The sequence below is a fragment of the Notothenia coriiceps genome, unplaced genomic scaffold (assembly GCF_000735185.1).
Source record: "Notothenia coriiceps isolate Sejong01 unplaced genomic scaffold, NC01 NC01_scaffold00024667, whole genome shotgun sequence".
In the NCBI taxonomy this organism is placed as follows: Eukaryota; Metazoa; Chordata; class Actinopteri; order Perciformes; family Nototheniidae; genus Notothenia; species Notothenia coriiceps.
In genome coordinates this window covers 5,854,274-5,876,993 of record NW_011357368.1, presented here as the reverse complement: position 1 = coordinate 5,876,993, position 22,720 = coordinate 5,854,274, and the positions used below count along the sequence as shown (strand labels likewise).

Below are 22,720 nucleotides of genomic sequence, written 5' to 3'. Positions count from 1 at the left end.
GCCTCTCTCCCAGTCATTTAAGCTAAAGTGGGTTATTGAACCTGAAGGGCTGTTGCTTCTCATCTCCTCGACTACGGTCTTGGGAGCCGACAGGAAAGGTTCAATAACACAGATGGGCCAGTCCGCCCCTTTGTGTAGATATTATTTCGATGGAGGAGATGAGCAGAAATCGCCACCTGGGCTTTCAACTAAAGACCACAGCCCCACGCAAATGCGGGCATTTTGTACAAGCTCTTTATGGGTTTAGGCCTACTGGCAATTTGTGAGTGCTTCCTCCGTGGGTGAAACCGATCCTAGCACTGCACCACGGAGGAAAGCGGCAGAAAGTTTCGCCTGGATTTAAAAAAGGAAGAGCGGGCCTGGTTTTGCGTGCAATTGTCGGTTCCTTCGCAGGGTAAAAACGGAGACGCGCTCTGGCTGGGGGTCTCGTTCAGGATTCCGAAAATAAATTTTCAATATTTTTGCACACTTATTCCATTATTCCTGTGTGCCACTGGTTACGTGCCCGCGTGCCCAATGCTTGGCAGGGGCGTTGCCAGGGGGTTTGGCCCAATTCCCCGAATTTAGATGATCCAGAAGAGGGGATTGGGGGGAAATTGCCATAGGAAATAAATGGCAAGTGTCTGGGAAGCCGCCGCCAGGGCACCCTAGCGGAGCCAGGTTTGCTATCCCCTGGTCCTGAATTTATTTTGACGTTTATTGCGTTCCCCCGCTGTGCATTAATCTGTGTAAAAATATGTACCCAATAAATTCACATTGTTTTAAAATAATATTTTGGCCTGCCCCGAATGTTTTTTTCTGTAGCCGAAATTCTTACCTCCAATAATCATATCTCGACCTTGCTTTACGTGAACCTACATCAATACCCCCCCTAGAAAGGGACGGCAGGACTGTAATTCCCCCCGTGTTTCCCCAGTATGCCAACAGACATAGCCGTTGGGAACATGTTTCAAATGGGTTGCCTGTGGGGGATCACATCCTCCTAGGGGGTCCCAGGGGGGGAAGATTTTTTTACACATTATATAAAATGCTTCAATCTTGGTGCACTTTTGAGTGAAATTGCCAGGGAGGGACTAGATCTAAGGGGTACAGCTTCTAAACAACCATATTAAAAAAAGATCGGTTTACATTTTAATAATTCCAAATAATTTATGGGTGGGGGACATAACCAATAACCCCCTAACATTAGCCCATAACAAGTTAATGTAAACTTATTTTATTTTTTGTTGGTTTCATTTTTTCTTATTTTACCAGTTAAATTTATTTATTTATGCATATTCTTTTATCCTCTCCCCAGATTTAAACAATATTTTCTGGTTTTTACCTGTCTTATAGCATGCCACTTGGATTTTCAAATGGTTTTATTTATCCCATAATAAGTTGTTGAATATTTGTTTACATTTTTTAAATTGTACAAACCGTTTGAGACCCTCTGAGATAACTTAGACTAAAGTGAACTATCTAAACACTCAGTCCTTTACCTCACTGAGCCTCTCAGTCTGTCTGGCTATCAGTCCTGTCCAGACAGCTGATATCTGTCCTGTGTGTGAGCTGCGGGCGCCTGATAAGCCAACATCCCCCACTTTCATCGTACAGGGCAAATGGAAACTGTAACCGGGGTGAAAAGGGTGTTATCTTGACTTAATTATGAATGTTGTTACATCAGGGCTGAAAATTCGTTTTTTTGTATTATATTTCCATTTAATCTTGTGGACGTGCAGATTCCCTGTCCTCCATCAGGGGGTGCTGCAGCACCCTCAGCACCCCTACTTCCCACGGCCCTGGCAACAGAGGCAAGACACCAGACCAATCAGAGAGTTGCATGGAAATAAAAGTGTGCTTGTGTCATTCAAGCTCGCGGCTCTGTGTGTGTGTGCGGAAATAGCGCATTTAGTGTGTGTGAGAGAGGGGGAGAGAGAGAGGGACCGGTGCCAGCGCCCAGCAGCAGGGACCGTGTTGTTAGCATCTGGTTAGCTAGCTGCACTAACGGACATACAGAGCTGTTTGTTCCACAACAAGCTGGAGGAGAGCTCTCCTCTCAGACTGAGAGGCTCAGGTGAGCTAAAGGACTCTCTGAGTGTTTAGATAGTTAACTTTAGTCTAAGTTATCTCAGTGGGTCTCAAACGGTTTGGTCAAAAATTATTCAAAAGATTATTTTCGCGGCACACCTTCTTCATATGATCATTTTAGTTATAAAAAAAAATAAGAGAATAAAGGAAAAACAGTTATGAAATACTATATGGCAGTAAAACAAGAATACAGTTTGAAAGGGGAGTGATTTGTAAAATATCCATAAAGAAAAAGAACATCTGCTTACAGTTGTGTTTCATCTGGGTGTTGAGAGATGTATCCATAGATCTCAAAGTGCACCAGATTGATGCTTTTAACTTCAATATTTTAAAAAAATCTTCCCGGGGGAGCATCCCCCCGGACCCCCCTAGAGGAGGTGAGGTCCGCTCCCCACTCGTAAAAAATAGCACTTTACNTCTGCTTGTTAGCACCCCCCTTTTTTTTATTTTTTATTTGGGTACGGAGGAAAAGAGAGAGGGTTTTGTTTTCTGACACTTTGTGAGTTCCCCGACACACCGGGGACACATATTTATGTATAAAAGACATGCATTTTGCATAATAGGTCCCCTTTAACCAAAAATACTTTAATTTTTGAAATACCTCTTATTAAATCAGCCTAACACACACACACACACACACACACACACACACACACACACACACACACACACACACACATATACATATACATACAGTATACACACACACACACACACACACACACACATATACATATACATATACATATACATATACACACACACACACACACACACACACACACAAAAACACACAGTGTCACCAAACACATTTTGCTCAGCACACACTGTGTGTTTACTCCTGTCCTTCATCTTACAGGCGGTTGTATTTAGCTAATAACACAAGCTAACATCACATGAGTAATGCTCTGTCCTGCCTGAGCGATGGCGGTGTTACCTTCATAACTTGTTCCTATCCGCTGTCTGCCTGAGAACAAATTCAAACAACAACAGGTACCGGGGTCTCTACAACACACAATGTTTACTGACTCCATTTATAGTAACAAAGTGGATTTGGAGGGAATCATTACTCGAAACCTCCCACGTCCTTTATTACAAGGTTTGTTTGGAAGCAAAAACCACTACAAGGCAAGTTGGGAGTTACTGCTATTCTTTTTACAAATGAAAGCTGCTGCATTTGCAAATCAGCTCTAATCCATGTGTTCCACAGCCAAACCTCATTTTGTTCGCAGTTAGAATAATCCTTCCTCCTTCTGTTTCAACTGGCCCCTTGTTATGTGATGTACAGTTTCCATCTTAACAGATCAAGTTCAGCCACTTGTTAGTTTTTTCTTTGCTGCACAAAATCCATCCATTGTATTGTTTATTCCAGTCATGTGTTTTTTTTTTTGTTATTCCCTTTTTAAATGTAACTCCACAGAAACCCGAAATAAAGATTGAATGGTTTTCAATAAAGTATACAGTATTGAATAGTGAATTGGTAATACCGGTCATGTCATTGTAGGTGAATTGAAGTGTCAGTGCACATCAGACTATATAGCAAAATTCACTGATTTTCATTTTTTTATATTTTACATTTCACTGCAGACAATCTCACGAGCTGACTTCACCCTTTAAGAGATTTTAACCTTCTCACAGTATGTGACTCCTTGTATATTTTACAGCTGGCTAGATCTATAGATGAATATATTAAAAGTAATCTTTAATTTAACAGTTTTTTTTTCGAGCAACGCAGTGTGGATACATTTTTCTACTGTGAGTGTAGGCCAGTTCCAATTAAAAGACAATGCTTCATTAAATGACAAGGTATAACATTTCCTTTCATCACTGAGTAAAAAGCATCAACATATACAGAAAATACATTAATAGGGTGTCTCACCTTCATGATGAGGTGTAAACAAGTTAAATGTGTTTGCTTTTCGAGATGCATTAGATCTTTTCTCAAAGTGCAACTTAAGAAAACTGCAAATGTGCACAAAGCTTTGCCTTAAGGAGTGCATGTGTGTGTGTGACTCCAAATGGGCTCATTTGAATGTGAGCACTTGCATGCGGATTGCAGTATTAATGGACGTTCCAGTACATTTGGTCTGACGCCAATGGACCCGATTGCTTAGCATGCCTGCAGGACATTAATTGATGGCCGGGTTACGCTTCCTAATAAGTGTCATAAATAACGGTTTAGCAGGACGAGGGGACAAATCTCAAATGCATTAACCATCGCGTTGACATCTTAATGGAGATTCAACTGAGATGTGATCAAGTGGAATCCGTCAAGTTGGAATCCATTAATGCGGGGCTGAACTCTCCGTCGCGGCAAAACGTGTGACAGCGATGACGGCGATGGGACAGACCCGCTTTACTGCTGCTCATGTGTCACGCCCAGCTTTAATGGACAGCCTCGTCAACACCCTCATCTCCACTCGCACATGGCCCTCCACCAACACAGCTGTTGAAGATCTGTCAAACCAGCGTGTCACGGAGCCACACACACACCCTCCCAAAAGTCACTGATGGAGACAGTAAAAACCACGGACCGTTCACTGGCAGCATCATTGATTTTATCCCCGAATTATTGTTGAGGACACACCATGCCTTGCATACCAATGGAGGGGCTCTCACAGGCAGGCAGGAGGGTCAAATTAGCCCGGGTTGCCACAGTTTTTGCTAGAGGGACTGAAGTTGGAGAAGCAAACCCTGGCAGCTCTGTTTGGCAATTGGTTGTCCAGCAAAGGCACACATACACATGAATTCATAAAAATGCACCCATGCCAGATTTACCTCTGTTTTGGGTATGGAGCCAGGAAACTCATCAGTGGGATTGCAGGGTTTAGCCAACTGAGGATTTTTCTGTGTAACCAAGCCACAAATAAATGGGATGGGAAAACCTCTGAGCTCCCCGATATGTAATTGATGTGCAACTCAGCAAAGGTATGCACATTACTTCCATGCTAGGGCTACGTATGTTACAAATAAGTGTACAGGACTGTCTCAGAAAATTAGAATATTGTGATAAAGTTCTTTATTTTCTGTAATGCAATTAAAAAAACAAAAATGTCATACATTCTGGATTCATTACAAATCAACTGAAATATTGCAAGCCTTTTATTATTTTAATATTGCTGATTATGGCATACAGCTTAAGAAAACTCAAAAATCCTATCTCAAAAAATNTACACATCCCACACATGCAAATAAGTACGCACTTACACACATTCAGAATTCCTTTCTCATATGCACTATATAAACACAATCGCAATTGAGCATGCATCAACATATATGCATAATCTGGCTTTCGCNACCTTGAAATGCTTCTTACGAAGCCACTCCTTCGTTGCCCGGGCGGTGTGTTTGGGATCATTGTCATGCTGAAAGACCCAGGCACGTTTCATCTTCAATCATTGAAGATGAAACGTGCCTGGGTCTTTCAGCATGACAATGATCCCAAACACACCGCCCGGGCAACGAAGGAGTGGCTTCGTAAGAAGCATTTCAAGGTCCTGGAGTGGCCTAGCCAGTCTCCAGATCTCAACCCCATTGAAAATCTTTGGAGGGAGTTGAAAGTCTGTGTTGCCCAGCGACAGCCCCAAAACATCACTGCTCTAGATCTGCATGGAGGAATAGGCCAAAATACCAGCAACAGTTTGTGAAAACCTTGTGAAGACTTACAGAAAACGTTTGACCTCTGTCATTGCCAACAAAGGGTATATAACAAAGTATTGAGATTAACTTTTGTTATTGACCAAATACTTATTTTCCACCATAATTTGCAAATAAAGTCTTTAAATCATGTGATTTTCTGGATTTTTTTTTCTCATTTTGTCCCTCATAGTTGAGGTATACCTAGGATGAAAATTACAGGCCTCTCGTCTTTTTAAGTGGGAGAACTTGCACAATTGGTGGCTGACTAAATACTTTTTTGCCCCACTGTATGTCCTCATGAGGACAGAGCGCTCTGTCAGTCAGAACATTCTAGTCAGAGTATTTGAATATAAAGAAAGCAGAAAATAAGTGTTTATGAGAAAATGTAGCCATAATGAGTAGATTATTTTGTGCCCGTTTTTGTAGTCTACTTTATTCAACAGTTGGCCTTAAGTAGATACAAGTTATGTAAAGTTGAAACAGCAATAGCAAGTTGTGCTTCAGTTGATTTATTTGACAGTACATCTAAAATAATACAGTTGTTAATTTTACCAGCTCGATTTCTAAATTGTCTTTACCTTTCAACTATAGCAAGAGTTTTAATAAGCCTAAATTCAACATAGCAAATGTAGGTGTGAAATCATTAACAATCGGTCTGGTCTCATTCTAACGGACTGTACCTCCACTCTTTATATGTTTACAGTTTATTTTAAACTTGACTGTGCTGTGCTTCAGTGCTGCAATCTTGCTTGTCCTGAACAGCAGAGGAAAGGGCTCCTCCAGTTACGACAGATATACCTGATGTTGCAAGAACTCCTCCAGTCAAATGACCTGAATGTCCATGTCATGTCAAGTATGTGTCAGGGCTGAGTAAACAATGTGTACACTATTCAGAGGGTAAAAAAAAAATCCAGCAGCAAGTTTATATTTATGTGGTCAGAAGAAGACCAAAATCTGATCAGATGTTTAGGCCCCACACTGGATTAACCTGTTCAATATGTCAGATCTCTTGAGATTTAAAAAGTGTTACATTAAAATATGCAAAGCCTTTATGTTTTAAAGCACAGTGTATCATATTGGTGTATTTGTTCTACGCCATGTCTCAGGTCACTGACATCAGCTTTGCATTGTTGCAGAAAATCTTCTAATCACTTCCACGCCCTATCAGAAGTCCTATTTTTCAGAATGCAGCATAACAGGTGCATCCATCAGCCTGGTGGTCAGTCTCATGTGTAGTCTTCTGCAGACCACATATGAGACATGCTGTCCTTCTTATAATGTTGGAGTGATGACTGAGAGGAACACGGCCCCCTCGTTCCTGCTCTCCTATGAGCCATATGTATGTGCTGCCCTGACAGCTGGTGAGAAACAAAGCTCTAAAACAACAGGAAGCGTGTGGCATCAGCATGAGCCAAACTGCCCAACAAGGCATGCACCCCCCTTGCCCAGGGCCGTCGATTCGGTTCGGCGGGGATGGGACGCAACATGATCCTCGATAATGAACCCCGGGGGCTTGTGCTTCCTCTTGCAACAGGTGCAAAGACAGTTCATCCTGGCAGTTAACCATAGGAGCATTTACAGGCAACAGGATTAAACAAATGATGTGTAGTCATGCAGAGTATTAACCCTCTTAATGGGGAATTCGAGTCACTTAATTCAGATAATTTGGTCAAAGAATGTGAGTCTTTATAAGGTCAAGTCTGGCCTTTCTGTCCATGCAATAGGCTACGTGAGTGAGGGCCCATGTATGCCGGTGTTGTGTCAAATGATGCACCCCGTCTTAAAATGCACCCCCTAGCCTGCCGTAAAAGCACCCCTCAAAAAGGATGCTTCTATTAATCCCACCCTCAAGCACTTTGGAGGGTATAATTGTAGGACTAGTGCCAATAAATGAAGCAAGTTTCATGTATGTGACACGTTTATTGTCAGAGATAGCAAGGGGTGCATATCGTGGCAACCAGGCTGTTCATAAAAAGCACCACCCAAAATAAAATAAAAATTATATTAATCCCACCCTCAAGCACTTGATGTACAAATAAACAATACATTGTAAAGCACAAGTATACAGACAGGTCGTCACAGTTAAATAAAAACATATATTAAATAAAAAATTAACTGAAAAATAAGTGACGAATGAATGCAAAATCCAGGATTTGACAACCCAACCATCAAAAAGACAACATAGATTGGTGGACTATACGTTCAAATGCGCGCTCCCGTGTCAAGGGGTGCATTTCACGACGGGGGTGCATAATTTGACACAACACCGGGAAGGAGAAGGTCTGATGGGGTTATCAGTTAAGTAAAACATCAGCAGATAGCTTGCCTTTTATTTCAGCATTGTAGTAGTCACACACAGACCTTGAAAGAAGGAGTTCACACCCCGCTCATGACACCCCTGCAGCGGTTTCCGAGCAACCATACCCGCTCTACCTGTGCGGCAAGCAAACAGCGCGCACACCCCCTCACTTTACCGGATTGAGATAATAATGGTTAAAAGCCCTCTAGCAGGCAGGTGACTCACGCCACAATACACAAGTCAGCTATCTGGCAAGGACAGCTAGTGATGATACAGAATGGATAATTTCCTTTTAGCTTAAACGGAAATGACACATAGATAATTGTCGACTAATTAAATAAATGATGACATACAAATAAAACAAGGTTATAGATTTGCAATCTGCCAAAAGTTTAGAAAGAGATCAAACATGTTATATTTACCATGACAAAAAGACGTGTCGTTTTAGTAAAGGTTTACAAATGTGTTCCCAATTTCTAGTTTACTTTAAAGAGGACTTTTCAAATCTTCGTAATGTTAGCAAAAAGACAGGGTAGGCTACTCCTCTGAATGCCTTCAAGAATAACACACAAAAAACATACAAATATTCTCAATAGCTGAAGTTGCACATCAATCAGTATGTCGTGCTGGAACCAACATACAAAACAATGGACACGATATGGGCTTGAACAGCAATCCCTTTCTGAACTCACCTAAATAACTTCACAGATCTCCTCTGTTGACTTCCTCCTATAGACTCCTCTTTGGTGAATTATAGCTCCTTGTTTTCTTTGTTTGATTTGAGTCTTTAGTGTTCTGATTGCATCAGCGACAAGACGCCAGCGTATTGGCAGCGCTCCGGTTAAACTGTGACACTTTTTAAGATAAATCTAGTATTGTACTGAGCTGTTTTATAAGCTTCCACCACACGAGAGACGCACTGGCTCCGCCTTGCACACTTGCCCTTAAAGGCGCAGTCTCCTTTTGCACCATGTCTCTGTACAGTGTACGTGCAGCGGACCATGGATGTATAGAGCAGGACAGGCTGAGTGAGTACAGTAGGAATTGCAGAATCAACCTTGAACATACACGGGGCTGATTTAAACGTTAACTTAACTTGATGTGATCAAAGTCTGCTGTTAAACTTAGAGGAAGGAGCAGGTGTAGACATAAGGATACAGTCAGCTGATAAACTGTGTCCCTGTAGGAAACAGTAAACACCTGAACACATGCTGCTCTGTTATCAAAATACAGCTAAATGGGGATTGGTTGATGCAGTGAGGTGATGTTTATTCATAATTGTATTATTATTTGCAGCAGTAAAGTTATTCTGATAAGGTGAAAAGTCCTCCTTTGAGTTTAAACAGTTTCCGTCACATATCATGTACGGTGTACCTCTTCTGTGTTGTTTCATAAACAGCATGCATTCAAGCTGCAGTCAAAAGTAAATTGCACAGATCTGCAGGACGTCAGAGGCAGTAATCGGGATGGATCCAGGGCAGATAACAAAGACAACAGCTCAAGAAACACAGCCAGAAACACTCTTATCTGCACAGCTGCTAGCTGAATGCAGCCCAGATTGTTTCACTGCTTGCTAATCAGATCACCCTCTGCATTGTCTTTTAGCTGGACCTGTTCTGTGTTGACCTGAGGTATTTTTCACTAAAGCACAGAGCAACATGGATGATACAAATATTTTTCTTTGTTTAAGTTTAGGGTAAATGCTATTCTTAACATCATCTATTTCCAGTAACTAAGCCTACTTAGATCGTAAGTGGTGTTGTATTAGCTATGTCACCTTACCTAACTGGGCTATACAAACCCAACACTGACATGCACACTGACCAAACACAGTGATACAATGGCTACAAACAACTCGTGTGTTGAATCAATAGTGGCATAAAGCTGAGGTGTGTGCGGGAGAGCGAGAAAGAGAGAACAGAGTGTTCTTGTGTCTATGTTCATAAATCCTTTACAGCTTGTGCACGCCCCCCCCCCAAACCCAACAGGCTTATCATTACATATTTGGTCACTTCATGGAAAAGCTATTGCTAATCCCCCTTTATAATTTCAGGCACATTTTTTGGATTCCCTGGGTCAGTTGTGACCAGCAGAGGAAAGGGGCTTACTTGGTGTGATTTACAATTTATGTATGTGAATGAAATGAGCGTCAGAGTTTGGATTACAAATAATGTGAGGGATGGTACTGGAAATGCTCACCTATAACAATAAAGGTACAGTTTCAAAAGTGAGAAAAAATAAATGTATTTCCCTTTAATAAAACATGTGTTTGTGTTAACTGCTTTACATTTCTAAATCCGCTGGGATACCTTTATCCATGAACATTCATTGGAATAAATATGCTTTAAGTCGATACTGTCTCTCCTCCCACTTCAGCCCACCTCCCCTCCTTGTTTGTGTGCCACATCGTGATGCCATCACTCACAGGAAGTTCCTTATAAAGTTAGTCAGTCAGAGGGGAAAAAAGTCAGGGAAGGAGATAAGCAGCCGCAGCCAGAGGCAGCTCTGATGAGAGTTTAAGATGGCACATGAAAGACATTTCAAAATAAGTATCATTCTCAGGAAAAATTTCCAATTCTCTGGTTGTACTTCATGACTCATGCTGAGATTTATCCACCACATCAAAAAAGTGAAACCTTTGGTTCATTTTCCTTTCAGCGTCATTTGGAGCAGAGAGGAATTTCCCTTTGTGGTTCACACTACAACACAATGGTATATTTATGAAGTGACGCTTCAGTCTCTTAGCCTATTAAGAATCCCTCACCAACAGGAAGGGTGGAGTTCTGTTGGAAATATAAAAAAAAAAACCTGATGTAAATGATTTATTCCCTATGGAGGTCACAGCAGTGATTGCTGCCTGCCTGCTGAGGTAATTAAATTACGTGCATATTAAGCCTGCGTCCAAAGTTCATACTGATATAAACACAGCAGCAGAAGTCTCAGTGCTTTACAAAGGTGACGTCAAGCTTTATTTCATTGAATAGGTGTTCTGTGCTCTTCCAAAAAAAAATCTCAACACAGGACTTATTTAGACCCTGGTTTGCTGGCTAACCCTCTTTGATATTGTAAGGCTTTTTTAAGCATTTGTGGCCAGCAAAGTCTGCAACTTTCTCCATTGAGAAATATAAAAAATGTGTCTGCTGTTTAAAGAGTCAGTTCACCGACATTACAAAAATAGTGGTTAGGCTACTATAATTTGCAATATGATCAAAATATTTCCCAAAATGTTCAAACACATTTGTATCAAGTAGACGGTCCTTTCAATATGCACGTTTATGTCACATTTTCACATGACATGTTTTAGATCTTCCTAATGTTTTACTTTGTATTACAACTGGATGGAGAATTTCAGTAATGAGATGAATATTAGGTTATCAGAGAAACAAACTTCCCAAACGTTAGCCTTCAGCTACTAGCCCACCTGCCACAGAGATGCCAACATGTCATCCTTTTTTTTGTATTTTTTGTTTTCACATCAAACTCTTACTTTGAAGAAATTAACTTCCATAGGATTGTGGGATAAATGATATCTCAAAACCATGACACATGAAGTAAAAACAATTGTGCATGGTCCTGACTTTTTTAATGTGTTAACTGTAATGTTATTGGTGACTCTGAAAACATTATGTGTTTCATTTATTGGGCAGCAATGGCATTCTTCTGGATTAATAAAGATGAAATAAAAAACAATAATAAATAATAATTTGAATAATTTCAAAAAGACTGTATGCTGCCTACATGGTTCACACTGCAGATGAGCTGTGGGTCCAGCCTTTGCAGCTGTGAGCTCCATAGCCGAGCCTCAGGCTGACACATCGCCGTGTACTACTGCTGGATCGTGGTTTTGTCTGGCAGACCCACACACACTTGGCTTGCGCCGTGGAAACAAAACACAAATCCCCAGGCAACGGGCTGTCATCTCTCACTACAATGTAAATACGACCATATTAAAGCACTTCTTCTTGTTAACCAAACTCCTGAGAATCCTCCAGATGCTTCACTTATTAATCACTTCCTATATTGATACAAATACTTCTGGGAAATGAAGGGGTTTTAGAGTAAATTACCTCACACACAGTTATTTTCTGTTTTAGAGTTCAATATAATCAAAAGCAGCAATAACGAGTCATCGTTGTATCACTCCTCTACATTGTTATGTTCAGTAGTTCAAGTGTAGCCACAGCCTGCTGTTAGTAGTGGGTGGAGCGAGCCACACCGCCTCCTTGATGATGACAGGGTGTGTTTAGTCTTCACGACCCAAATATTACCTTAGACATAGACTGGGGGAGTTATTGGCGAGCTCATCCAATGACTGAGACTGAACTCATGTTAGTTATTAAGATGGCTGATTATTCCTGAAGCTACCAAACTGTAATATTTCTTCCTTTTAAGGTTTTGGGAAGTTGTAAAAAGAATGGGAACATCCACAGTCACACACAATCACCCACATAAATGCTTTCATTTGTGTCTGGTGTTTTGGGAGAAGCTGTGAAAACGACAGCTGTGGTGTGATGGAGAACGTCACGCTGATTCGACTTTCTCCAGCCGCTGGTTCAGAGCCAACTCTGCTCACAGGCTGCAACACTGGAACTCCACGGGATTGACTGACACAGATGAAAACCTGTTCCTAATATGCCTTGTTTCCGGCCTTGCAACTCATTTTCAGTTTACAGAACATCAGTTTTCTTTTGCCTGCACTTGCATTTTCTGTTCTGGCTGCATTACAGAATCCTATAGGGCCTCATGAAGAGCTACATCGCCTGTTTCTGCAATGTAATGCCTGTATCATATTTCAAACGTCCAAAACAGGAGTTTCTGCCCTTTGGCCGATGAGTATTGCAGGTTTCCGGTGTTTTTGATGTCAGTCTATACAGGAGAAGGTTTAGGTTTTGCTTAATGTAGCAATCTATTCATCTTTACTGATTGTTGGGGGAATTTGCTCTTCCCCTGATTTCCTGGTTCAGTCTCACTCATGGATGGGGGAAATAAGAAACCAAGCTCACAGCAAACATCCAGACCCAAGGCCCCTAGCTCTGCTGATAAAGATTTCAGATGTTGTGCAGAAAAAAGATCAGCAGGCTTGCATTCAAAGGGGGCAGTCCTAATGGAGTGAGGTATAAATCAGTTGCTTCAGAGTTAAAAGAAGAATTGCACTTTAGGTGCACTAAGAAGACACGTGTGTAATGAAGGATGCAGTCCACAGATGAGCTACAGGCAGTGAGCTGAACAAGTCCTGTTTTTCTGTGTGTTGATGAAGTGCATGTGGCAGGGTCTGGTGACAGAGACTGAGTCATTCAGGGCAGAGTATGTGCTTTGTCAGAGGGCCTTTTGTTCCATTCACACATGCATTTAGGGGCCCTGATGAAGTCAGCCAGACTACCTGACCTGGCGCTGGGCAGCAGCCACATTAATTCTTCACAACAGAAATGCTCTGGATCACCGCACACACAAGCCTTTTAACGACAGGCCTGCGAGTTCAGGAGAATGCAGATGAGGTCCAGCTCTCATTTTCCACCCCCAACAAGCAGGTTGGCTGTGCAAACGCATATGTTTAAGGCGAAATGTGTTGCTCCAGGCAGAGAACCCTGCGTGGGTGTAAATACAGTCCTGTCTTAAACTCAGTGGTCATGGTACAGGGACTATAACGGCCTTGGTCCTACACGTTGAAAGCTAAACTAGATGAATAATTAAACTGCCATTTAATCTGCCCCACAACAACATTCATGCTTTTTCTCAAGAGCGTATGCAAAGTCACACTAAGCCATGGTGTTATATTGGAGTTATATAGTACACAGTTAACAAAGGCAATGCTTATAGTTACAGCAGGTGGGTGGGCTGATCAATTAATTTATTGTCTGAAAGTTGTGTGTTTTGAAAGTTGTTTGTTTTCTCAAAAAAGTCATACACATTAGGCCTATAATCTCAAGCAATCAGATGTGCACTGCACATATATCAACCAAGGTTTTGCAACATTTGTAGTAAATATATTTCATCCATTTGTAGGATGAGATACACATACTGTAAGTGTATACATAATATGACAAAGATAATTGAAGCTGATGTGGATGCTCACATAGGCCCTACACTTCACTCTAGATATTTTATTTTGTTATTCTTTTAAATATAAACATCTTCACATTTTAAAATATACAGCATATAGAATGTGACGTTTTTTACTCTGTGATACTGCCAGGACAAAACAGAAGACAAAATAGAGGCTTCATAGGAGGCACCTTCACCACTTTGTAAATGTAGCTCCGGGTGGAAAGAACATTCAAAGTAAAGTTTAAATAAGGACTATAATTATCTTAGAGCCAGCAGATTATTCTCAGCTTTGCAAAAAATAATGAATTACCACTGCTGTACACGGCTATTTTTAAAACAAGGGCAGGTGATCTCTCTGAAGGTATGAAAACTTGGGGCAAACAGTGCCAGTTTAAAAATAGTTCATGCTTTGTCCTGCAGGTCTACTGTACTGAACTAAGAGTAGGGTCACTAAGGCGCACAGCTTCTGTTTGAAGTGGCGACAAAAAGAAGAATTAACAGCCTTTTAAATCAACCATAAATCTCAGTTTATCCTGGCCTCCTTTTTGCCTTCTGGCAAACCCTGCAGATACTCTCCTCCCCGCACCACTGTGGTCCCTGGCAGGAAGTAAATCAGCCGGGGAGCCGCCCCAGACCAAACACTGCAAGGGCCTCTGGAGCCTGAAGGTGTGTGGGAGGTGTGCACCGAGCTCACAGGGCACAATGTGCTTGTACTCCCTCCAGTCGTCAAGTAAAAAAAAAGACTCTGCTGTATACACAGACATGCACATAAACTCTTGTTGACTCATGAAAAAGTTGTGCACACATAGACACCTGCACATACTTCTGTTTACACATAGGACAGACAGTAGACACTTAAGTCAAACATCTTTATTTTCAGATTGTTTTCCACACTCCAAACAACCCTTTGAGTGCAGTAGTCTATACTTATCACCCTCTACCCACAAATCTCCCTCTAAAACTATATTTACTGTAAAGCTCCTGACATAATTACTCCATCATTTGGAGCCTTCCTTGAACCCTGAAAAGCGTTGTGGGATATCTTCACACTTCACAGGAAAAGAGTGTCCTTTTACACTTCCCTAAGAGATATCACACTCACATACGTGTTTCTCTGACCTTAGACTGCCTTTGTTGAAGGACTGGCTTTAAATAGGGGCTCATTTCGAAGTGGTTAAGACACTGTGACCCTCGTGGCGTTAAAGAGCCTTGCATGTTATCTCTTGTGACACAAACTGGACCCTGAACGTGTCTGTCTTTGGAGTACATTATCAAAAGAATATATATATACAAGCACTTTTTAAACATTGAATTTAATTACCTTGTGCTTTTAACCAAAGTGACAATACGCACGTTCAAGCACAGTGTCGTGCAAGTACATCAGCTTCATAAAAAATGCTGATTCACAGTGCTAGAGACATAAGAGATAGAGAAACATTTATATTGCATTGTAAAGCAATGTAAAGCATGTTTAATTTATTTCCTAGAAAGAGATTATTATTGTGAAAATATCCTAGTGCATGTAAAATAACCTCAAAAGACCCTAAGCAATGTATCTCTCTAGTTTTCTCTGGCCTGATAATTAGCCTTGCTTAATTCAAATGCTGCCTTTAGACCATTGGATTACTAAGCACAGAATACACTTGAGCACAAAGCTTCTGTTTAAAGTGTGGGTAATTTTCCATGTGCATGTGCATACGTGAGGCCTGAGACATCAGTATCTGTGTCCTTCCTTTGTAGGCGACAATAGCCAGCCATTCAATCACCAATCTTGTTTTTTGACAAGGATAAGCTCGGCTTTCCTGACTACCGATAATAGCCTTGATTTATCTACACATCCCTTCATTATTTAATGATATCCGTGTCCGGAACTCTTATCTGCAGACAGGATGAGGAGCTTAATGTTTACAATAGTTCAAACACAAACACTCGTGATTTCATTTTCCCAAAGATTGAGCACAACAGGCCACCAATGTGTCACAAACCATAGAGAGGACACACAAAGCGACAGACAGAGCAGATAGACAGGGAGGTGGCCTGTCTTTGAATGTTTACTCAGATTACAGTATAAACTGAAGCATCTTGAGATGTAGCAGAAGTCGCCAGGAGAACAAGATGTCATGTTGAAATGCTTTACAGAAATAACAAAGTTATGTGTCAAAAGTAATCACACCTACTTTTCTATCAAGAGACAAAGAGTTTAGAGTTAACATTTCTCAAAAAAACGGTTTTAAACAGATGGCACTTCTGTTTATATAAAATAGCATAATGCGGCACAATAAGTGCTTTGAGCTTATTCCGCATTGTTGCTATGTTTTTTTGAAGTAAGCTTGCCAAAGCGTTTCCACCAGGACCCTCTAATTAAAGTGAATGCTTATTAAAGCGCTACTTTGTAATGATGTCTCTGGAATGCTGCAAACGCCAAACAAATCCCTAGGATAGATGATAGAAGTCTTCTTAGATTATAAAGAAACATTCAAAGGCAGAAATGATTCTCTATTATCAGTATGGTGAGAAAGCATGATTAAAGTCAGCTATTAACTCTCTTCAGCTCTTCAAATTGTTTACTATTTCTAACTGAGAAGGGGAGAAGGAAGGCTGGAATACATTCTCTCAAACTGTACCCAGCTCTAACTAGTGGATGCATACCAAACCCCGGCCAGATAAGATTGTAAGTCATTGAAAGGGGTCCAAAACACCCCCCCCCCTGTTCCAACAGCTCCTTTCAGGGATATCTCTATATGTGCCCCTCTATCAGGACAGGAAGCACCCAGTTGAGAGAGACAACAACAGCTCTGCTTCCTCTGGCTTTTCCCTTGTGCTGGGAAACTGTGCTAATAGGAAGTAGATAACGTAACCTGGAAAATGTAATGTGTTGAGTTTATGTTTATGAGCGTTCACATGCAGGTACGGTATGTTCACTTGCACTTGTGTCTTTTGCAAGGGTAAGTGTGGGACATATAACGTCAGCACGGGATGAGCAGCAGAGGCCAGAGCACAGGGAGCACTTCATGGGAGTATGTCAGCATGTTGTTGGCACTCTGTATGAGTAGAAGCAGACGCGACCCTGGAAATGTTTTCTTAGTACGCAGTTGCCTGTTCAGAACAACACCAGACACACAGGAGGAAAACGTAATCTATAATGGGACTGACTTAAGGTTAATGGACATGCTGGCCTAAAGAAAACACCTTACTTGTACAAGAGCACAAACACCACTCCCTGCTGTCTTCTGGTCCTTTGTGTTTGTATAGGCTCGTGTCCATGTGACGTAATGCAGATCTCTCATGTGACACGACTATAACTCACTCGGCAAACAGAGCTGTGTCATGTTGTTCCAAAGCCAGTGTAGTATTATTAATATTTACAACTACAGTCAAATTATGGTCAGGATATGAAGTGCTATTTCTTGGTATAAACATTCTTCACCTAGAGCCGGCTTGATGATTCACACGGAAAAATGGGAATTAGAGAGGAAGAGTGTGAGGGAGTTTGAGCAAGATGGGTCAGGGAGTAGTCACAGGAGAGAAGCCACCCACACTTACCGCGAGGGGTTGACTCATGCGGTTTGGTTGGCACAGGGCTGTGGGACGGGGACATAACACTGGGTCTCCTCTCCAGGATGTGCTGCCTTCCCCCAAAGCAGAGCAGAACTTCCAAATCATTGACAGCAGCTTAAATTACTGGAGCCACAGTGACTGAGGACTGATTAGAGCAGACACACAATTATCTAAATCATGACATACGACCATGCAGAGAACACATAATGTCAGAGCTTGTAGTCATGCATATTATCATAAGGGTCACTCCTTCTTTAGTGAGGGTGTGTAGCATGCTTCAGCTGTGAATAACTGAACTGTGCAACACTTTGTTATTCTGCTGGTCAGATCGTTTCATTTTCCACATTTAAAGGATTTACTTAACTTTGGCCTTTACACACTGGGGGCGTGACAATAAACAACGCAGAAATATAAATACTGTGCATATTATGGCTAGAGTTGTAATGATGAAAAGTAAGAACGGAAGCCTGAAACCTTTATTGTTTGTTTATAATGGTCAAAATACAGAGGAAAGTATTTATGGCAAAAACAACAGTTTAAAAAATGTATTGAAGTACAAATTAATGTGTAACGGCCTTTAATGTGAATGGATGTATGACTGTATGTTAAACTTAGGAACATTACCTTTGGAGCAATCTCCATTCTAAGAGTATCTATTGTTCCTCTCCCAAGCTGGCTGAGTGGTTATGAACGTATGCAACACCTGATGTTTTGTTTCTTTTGGCACCTGGTTTCTCTTTCCTGTTTTCATGTCACTGTGTCCCTGGTTGCGTTGTGCACACTATGTTTCTCTCTGGCTTGTATAGCCATGCTGATAAAACCCTCCCTCCTATGGACATTAAGATAAGAGCCTGTGATTACGACATATTGAATAGTTAGCGTGCACTGTTCCCAGGACATGACACACATGTGGTGTGTATAAATCTGTTCTTACCAACTCTCCCAGGCCTTGAGGGTATTTCCTGATTGGCTATTTTGAAATCTCCTCTGCCCACTGAAGCCACACAGTAAGACAATGCTAAAACATTTATAGAGTGCACGCTGTGTTTGACCTGATTACTTAACATCCCAGGGGCCAGGTTGAGTTTATCACCTCTATACTGAGTTAGGAGCCGGTACCAGCTAGTCATTAGTCAGCTAGGCCAGATGCAGACATCTGTAGACAGATGGAAAAGAACTTACAGTATTGGAGGTTTAGAGGTATTATGTGTTTAGATTTTAATCACCTGTGCAGAAAGTTTCCAAGACTAGCCGTTTTAGACGGATTACAGAATTGGCGTCTCAAAGTTATTGTAACCCGTCATTTTTCCAAGCCACAATGTTACCAAAAGCCTGGGAAAAGTTAAACAGTTGGGAGCCAGCTCATCCAGGAGTCAAATCAGATCCAAGCACGGCGACTATAGTCGGAATAACGTTGTGGCAAACCCTTGTGTTTACATAGCTCCCCATCATGGTAAACACGGATTAAATAAAACTGTCTGATAGCTTTTAAACTTCCACCACCCACACTGTCTCATAAAGGCAGGAAGTTAAGCTTGAAAGGGGCGAAGACCTCCTTCTGTTCCCACTTGCTGCATTCTGTGCAGCTGACTGTCTAGTGTTTCATACACATACAAAACCTACGCATTGTTTGTTTTGACTTGTTGTCGTAGTGATAGTGGCATCTCTCAATAGTTGACCTGAATAGATGTCGTGCGGGTATCGCAGGGCACAACTTGATTCACTTTGCTTTAGCTGAACTTATGAGAATAGAAATGGACCAGACACACTGTAATCTACTATAGTTGGAATCAATGCCAAATTATACTGGGCTTGTCTGCTCTTGGTAGCATCAAGTTAACAATGTCTTCTTTGTTCAGATTCAGTATAAACTGACATATACTAACAGTGCGACAAAAAAGCTTTGTCTTATATGACATTTTTCCACTAGGTTCAAATTTAGATTGTCACTTGCTGAGTGTACGATTGGTAGCTGTACCCACTACCAGAAGGCCGGGGTGTCTGAATGTGGCATTGGGAGTGACAGTGACAAAGTGACTCTAAAACAGATCATCCAGGGCCCGATTGGGAGGGATGGGGGCTGTATGCTGTTTGTTTCAGTCTGTCCGTTCCTGCTCTGTTAGCTATTTGATAGGCAGAGGGATATATTACCGCCGCCTGATTGCTTTACAACCCATTGGCACCAGACTGTCTGCGTCAGGTATAGAATCTGCAGCTGTGTGCTCAGCAAGACTGATAAAACACAAACTACACACACCTCTGGAGACAGCCTCCTTAGGCTTTTAAAACTGACTATCTTCTGAGTCAGAGAAGTCAGCTAGTTTATGAGGAAGTGTCAAGGGGGGAATCAGAAGAACCTTTACAATACTGTTACACACTGGAACAGTGCATTTGATGCCAGTGTGCTGACTATATGAACATAAGAATGCTTAGTTACAGTCCTTACTTGTTAGTTTCCAATTCCTTTACCAATGAATTAAATCAAACTAATTTGAAAGAAATGATGCAGGACACTCAAACAAGTTTGTTGTGTTAATAAACAATGTGTGTTGTAAAACCAAAAATGAATTGGAAAGTGAGGGATTGTTGTGTATTGCACAATTTGTCTGGTATTGCTGTTTTTTATGCAATCTCTAATTAGCTATATTCAGGTTGTAAAACAGGGTCAATCATTTCAGTAACGGAGCCTCCTACTAGTTTAACATGACTTGTACAATAAAATCTAATATCACTTAATTGCAAAATAAGCAGGGAAATTCAAATGAATCTTCAAAGAAAGACTTTTGCAGCGGGCACAAGTATTTGTCAGATAATCGTGAGGCAACACTGAAGGTTTGTCATCTGTGACTGGTTGAACCTGATTTGTCACTTGTATCTCTGTCCTCTCTCCAAGTACAGAGGGTGGGGTTTACCCCTGGCCTGTCTGTGTACAAGATAAAAAATAAAAATAAAAGATTTACAATGAATGTCTTCAGCCATATAGTTCAGCATTTTACCTGTTTTGAAGAGCATAGCATATTTTACTTTAAGTAAAAGAGTAAACAAATAAAGCTTTTTTTAATTAAATATTTTAGATCTAGTTGAATTGTGTAACTAGTAAATTAATATTCTTAACACTATGACTTAATTTCAACAGGCTTCTGAGAAAGCAAAGCTGTCTGTAGCTCTGACAATACATTGGTTGGTAGTTTATAAAAAGCGTCACATATGTTTCCAGCAGCTGTGGTACACTTCTATCTGCACCATCTTTGAAGCATGACTTGGATCCACACTACATGCACTCACTGACGGAAGAAAAAAAACAGGTCAGCATATTGTGCAACTACTTGGCACTGAGAACATTGTGTGTCAGGCCATGCAAATCATGTGTGCAGAAAGATGTGCAACAACTGCATATTGCATTCTAAACATGCATACATGTGCATTGCTAAGTCATTGTCCACTCACACGATTATTTTCTTTTACCGGAAAACTTGTTTTGTAGCATGAACTTTTGCAGGTTAAAGTAGCACTGAGTAAGTCAAACTTGGCCTCTCTCCCTACTAACATGTATTTAAATAAAAAGAAAAAACTTGAAATGTCAAACAGGAAAGTCAGGATTTATGAAAGAAGAAAAATGTGTTGCTGCAAGGTTAACCCAGTGCTGTACAGGAGAGATGTTCGTAATGATCTCAAAGCTAGCACCCTCCTTTAATGTTACCCATCCTAGCTCGCCTCCTCACCTCTGTACATAAGTAAACATGTGTTTCCATCACCTGTGGGTCTGTGAATATACATGTGCACTTCAGGCTCTGAATGTGTCCTATGGCTACAGTTTACAAACAGAGTCTGTCTCCCGTTACCGGACACCGGAGCTATTCTGGCCTCCTCTTCCGATGCACACCATCCTAGTGTCCGGTCTCCATGTGGAAGTCTGCAAGCCAAGGTCAGAAGGTCACATTCCTCCAGCGCTTTGGCATTCTGCCCCAGGGTTCAAGTAGTGTGGAAGTGTGTGCGTGTGAGCATGTGTGTTTGTGTGGTGTGTGTGCATGAGTTGTTTGTCTTTCATGTCACAAACTTAATTCTGTTAGGAAGGAGAGAGATTGCAAGAAAGTTCTGCTCTGGTGACAGTTAGAGGTGCACACACATACACACACAAAGCTTGTATTTGAAATATAGAGCTTTCAAAGGACATGTTATCTAGGAGTGTGATTAATGTGGCTGTCTCCGCACATACTTTCAACGGTCCTGGTTGGCTGGGAGGTGAGTGCTATGAGAAACTGCTGTTTGCTCGGGGGTGGACACTGATCCTTCAGGATCAATTGCAGATAGACATATTTTAAGTTCTATCTGGTCGATTTAGACTCTTTGCGCTTGACACTTGAGCACACCAGCGGAAGTGAAGGGAATCAGTGCAGCACTATAGTGTGAGAAATTCAACACAGTTTAGCAGCAAATAAATCCAGTCAGAGGATCCACCAGAGTCACAGACTAAAGAAACATGTTTTAAAATTAGTATAATCATATTGTATACAATTATTGTAATTCTTATATATTTGTATTAATAAATTAAAAAAATCAGAAGGAAAGGTATAATAATAATACATTTTATTTAAGGGCACCTTTCATGACATCCAAGGACACCGTACAATTGATGTATGTAACAGCTGTTGTTAAATTCATACTGAATTAAAATACAAAAAAGCAGACAATGAAAATACTCCCTCAAAAGTGTGTTTCAATACAATAATTGAGTACAAGTTTAAATCTTTGTATTCATGTCCAGAAACCATTCGTTCTAAATGACATGCAAATTGCGGCAACACTTTGACTAGATACACAAACAATACCAAAAATGAGTCTACTCTGAACTGACATGTTTGTTTTGATACAAACCAGTGAGGGAGGGAAGGCCCCGGTAATACCCAAATGACAGACACCCTGTTCGGGTCTTGTTTTCTTCCCTGGCCAGCATCTGGAAAGGGAGGAGCCATATGATGAGCTCAAAGAGGACAACAGACACACATAGGCACACACACACACACACACACACACACACACACACACACACACACACACACACACACACACACACACACACACACACACACACACACACACAGACACACA

The 22,720-nt window shown here is 41.1% G+C and overlaps 1 protein-coding gene across 1 annotated transcript in view; it reads right to left on the bottom strand.

Moving 5' to 3' along the window:
- The window catches only part of errfi1a (ERBB receptor feedback inhibitor 1a), a 13,735-nt gene extending 4,886 nt beyond the window's left edge, over positions 1 to 8,849 (bottom strand). Inside the window, exon 1 of the mRNA XM_010782570.1 lies at positions 8,701 to 8,849. The gene's annotated coding sequence lies outside the window, so the exon portion shown is untranslated. The remainder of the gene's footprint in view (positions 1 to 8,700) is intronic.
- Positions 8,850 to 22,720: the final 13,871 nt, after the last annotated feature.